Source organism: Heloderma suspectum, chromosome 2 (genome assembly GCF_057233095.1).
Source record: "Heloderma suspectum isolate Gila_16-S chromosome 2, 16-S_ref, whole genome shotgun sequence".
Classification (NCBI taxonomy): Eukaryota; Metazoa; Chordata; class Lepidosauria; order Squamata; family Helodermatidae; genus Heloderma; species Heloderma suspectum.
In genome coordinates, this window is record NC_139459.1 from 191789036 (window position 1) to 191793527 (window position 4492).

Consider the following 4492-nt stretch of genomic DNA (forward strand, 5'->3'; position numbering starts at 1 on the left):
GTTTGGGCTTAGAATTTGCCTGTAGAATAACAGTCTTCCTGGCTCTGGTGTGCTTTTGCATGTCCCTTGGTTGCTGGTTCACCTCTAGAGATGTGAAGGCCTGGAAAAAAATGGGGGAAACTGTGTTGTTTTTAAAGAACACCCCTTTTCCCCCAAGGACAAAAAAAAATGTTATTGGAAAAAAGTGTTGTTGTTTTTTTAAATCCAGAGAGTTTCCATTTTTTTCCCTGGGTCTTCACATCTCTGCTCACCTCTGAGAGCTGACTATAGCACAGCCTTGGCACTAATCCACACGTTCTGTGCATCAGAATTATTGTCAGGGCCACCAGGAGCCTGCAACATGTCAAATACCAGTTCAGCCTCCACACCCATTTTGAAATGAAGGACGGAAAAATGCCAAATGCACAATGCAACGCCACCCCTGGAAACTGGGATGCAGGAATAAATGTTGGTATGTACATTAGGACAATCTGCTACATCGCAAGTATGAAACCCCGATCAACTCCCGCACCCATTTTTGTTCTGCAGAAGTCAACAGGTGAAAACTTTCCAGAGCATGGACATAAGCACTATCACTTGTTAATGTCTGCAGATCAATCTGCTGTTTTAAGGTACAGAAGTGGGGATCTCAAAAATTGGCAACCCTACCATAAAGTCCTGGGGTGAACTTATTAAGGTCTATATATTGTATCAAGTGATCAAGTCTTGCACAAACCTTGCACAATGGACTACCATGGAATTCAGCTGATCCCCCTGTTGATTTTTAAGCTTGCGTCCCAATGGCTAATTTGCTAAAGGTGTTGTCCTTAGCAATCCAATCCAGGAGGAAGAGGGGACCAAACCAAGAACCAGAAATAGGTTTTGTACTGAAGATCTCAAATACATGGGTCTATAGTTTTGATGATGTTGTTGTTGTTGTTCAGTCGTTAAGTCGTGTCCAACTCTTCGTGACCCCATGGACCATAGCATGCCAGGCCTTCCTGTCCTCCGCGCTCTCCCGGAGTTTTGATACTGGTGCTTAAAACACAACCATGACAGAACACTACTTTCAATATTTCATCTGAAGTAGTGGAGATGAGATTAAAGTTATGAAAATATATTACTGTGGTATGTAGATTGCTCAAGCACCGTTGCCAGGGTACCTTGGAGTTACTCTTGGCAGAACGCCAACCTATCAATACTACGTTAAGCAGGTGAGCAATGCAGTCAAGTGCTGTATTCATGTGATCCATACTAGGCTGGCTGGTAGAGGTGAAACTGTGAATATATAGATATTGTTGAATTGCAACTCTTATCACCCCTCAGCATTGGCTATGCTGGCTAGGACTGATGGGAGTTGCAGACCCATTGAAATCATAGGAACTGAATTCAGTTGTGAATAACTGAAGTACCACTGATTTCAATAGGTCTATTCTAAGTAGGACTAAGCCACAATCCAGCTCCTTTAGTGGTGTACATACACCATAGACATGAGAATATTAGAATGGAATACTTACCAGATCAGACCAAGACCCATCTAATCCCACCTTTCCCAATCTGGTGGGCTCCACATATATGAAATAATACCAGTGGTTCTCAACCATTAGTTCCCAGATGTTGTTGGAAGGCAACTCCTGTCATTCCCACCCACTGTGGCCAATAGTCAGGGATGCTGTTGTAGTCCAACACATCTGGAGGACACCACGTTTGGGAAGACTGTCCTAGCTCCATGCAGCCTAAGGTTAAAGGGACAGCCTGAGCGGTCCTTTTTGATTCTGAGTAGTTACGTCTTTACTGCTGGGCATATGTTGCTTGGTAGAGCATCCTTTTCATAGCACCATACCTGTTGCAAAGGGGAGTAAGGGAGAGCTGCTTCACTTCACTCAGCGTGAAGTATACACAGGGGAGCAGATTGTGGGGGCACGGGGAAGTATCTAAATCTCAGGGGAAATTCTTTGGGGATACTATGAAAGCCAGTCATCAACTTCAAAGTGCCTGGAATAGAACTGGAGTGTGTGTGTGTTAGGGAAATGGGTAAGGAAGATGGCCGGGAATTGGTAAGGAGAGAGAAACCTAGCTGGAGCTCCAGAAAACTGCAGTAGTGTGGGTGGCATAGATGCTTCAACTGTGGGATGATATTTAACGTGTATGACCAGCCTGATCAGCTTCCTTTTCGCTTCAGGTTGCAGCCTCACTTGATGAGCTGTAGTCCAACAACATCTGGGGACCCAAGATTGGGAACCACTGACTAACCCCCTTTTTTTTTTTTGCAAAAGCCACCTAAGCTGGTGGCCACCACCACCACCACCCTCTCTGATTGTGAAGTTCATTAGTTAGTAAAGTGTTGGTAAATAAATGCCACCTTGGCTGATCCATTGCCTGTTGCTCCTTCTGGCTTCTTTTCTTCCTCAGCGACAGAATGTGACTATTAGGGTTCAACTCTATGCATGTTTTGACAGCAGAAGACAGTCCTACGACTCCCAGCAAGCATAGCATAGCTGGCTGGGGAATGCTGGGAGTCGTAGGACTTTTTTCTGTCGAAACATGCATAGGGTTGCACCCTTAATCTCATTAAGTTGCCCGTCAGGTGGTAGATGTAGTTACAGGTTGCACAAATGGTGGCTGAGAGAAAACCCCATTGTGTGAGAAAGGAAAGCTTTGAAAGTCAACCACATCAGAAGAATAGGCCTCCCTGATGCTGCATAATATGACACACTTGTCTGTCCTATTCACAGCACCTCAGCTGTGGTGGTTTCTGCTTGGACCAGATAGGGTTGCCAGCTTTTGAATATCACCCATGCACCTGTGCCTTTACCAGCTTAATGTGCAGTCACTGGCTGGTGATCACGTTTATATCTCCGTGCCACAACAGGCTCCACCCACTTATTCCTGCATACCAAGGTGGTATTAAAAACATAGGAGCAGGCCATGCCATTTTTTGTGTCCCCACCGGTCAGTTGGCATCCTGCCCACACTGAGTTCTATGTGATATTCCTGTAGCAACCAGTGAGCAACACAAAAATGCCTTTATTTCTGCTTATTATATTGTCACTCTCTGCATATTGTTCATTTGCTGTCTTGCCTAGAGGCAGAATGGAGCATCCTACCACCTCCCTCCTGCCCAGATAAGGTCATACGTAGCATGAGATGAAAGGGCTCCTGTGCCACTGATTATTGTGCAGAAAAGGGAATTTCAACAAGTGCAGCTTTTCCTCACCCCTGCAGTACTGTGACATGAAAAGCAGCACTTGCTGATATGGCCTCTTCTGTACAATGATCGCCATTGCAGGGTTTCTTAAAACTGCATTCTGGGGGACTCTGAGGCATTGTGGAAAATTAAAATGGCAGCTGCCTGGCCGCCTTTTGTTGAGCACGAGGAACAGTTTTTGAGAGGGACGTGGCTCCAGCTGGGCCCAACACCAATACCTGGCCTGCGCCCCTCTTCAAAATGTTTTCCTGGCACTCAGCAACTAGGTGCCCAAGGATACCGCATGGTAACAGTTCGCTTCCTCACTACCAATCTTCCCTCTGCAACACACAGTTGCAGGAGTGATGGCTGTGTTCTCATTCACACTCTCCATTCAAGTAGGGCAGCTGTGAAGCCCAGTAGACCGGGCCAGTGAATAGAGAGTATGCCAAAGAATGTGCCGCAGAATCCACTGCAACACCCTAGGTTTCCACGGCTGTTGTGCAGAGATTCCTTGGAAGATGAAGAACCTGCAAATACAAACTTTGGAAACCACTGCTCTTGTATCAGGTCATTCTGTGCCCGGATAGAATGTAGCTCCGAGTGGATTCACCACCTTTTTTCTGGAAAGGCTGCTGTGCTTTTAATTACTGTGTGGTAATTCGGCGGAGAAATGATCCTCTCAGCACTGTATCTCTATGGTGGGAGTGGCTATACCTGTTGGATGTCTGCATGCTCTGCAACTGTTCAAGGCATAGGTGCTCTGCCATAAAAAGGGTTGCTACCCTGCCTCTGTTGTTGTTGTTTATTTGTTAGCACTTGTATCTTAGGGCATGGCTGGGCAGCTTGTTGCCTTCCAGATGGACTACAGCTCCCATCAGCCCAAACCAGCATGTCCAATGTTGCCATGATGGGAGTTGTAGGCCAAAACATCTGGAAGTCACCAGGTTGGGGAAGGCTGTCTTAGGGGAAAGTTTGAGTTGGTTGGTGATCCTTGATCGTCAGAAGTGCCTGCCTTTTTCACACTTATAAGGCAGCAGCACCCCCCGGTGGCAGATTTGTGCACTGACTCAGTGCTGACCTGCACAAAAGCAGAGAGGGGCCTGTAAGGTCTGGCCAGTATTCGCCAGAGATGCAGCACATTGGCACAAGGGAGCAAATACCCTGTTTTCCGTGTTGTTGGAAAAAGAGACGCCATAAGTGGCTGGCGTGTCAGTCACGGAAGCATAATCAGCAAAAAGCATATAGGCATAATCAGCAAAAAGCACATTGACACACTCATGACTAATGAGTCAGCTAATGGCTCAGTCAGTTGACATGTCCTGT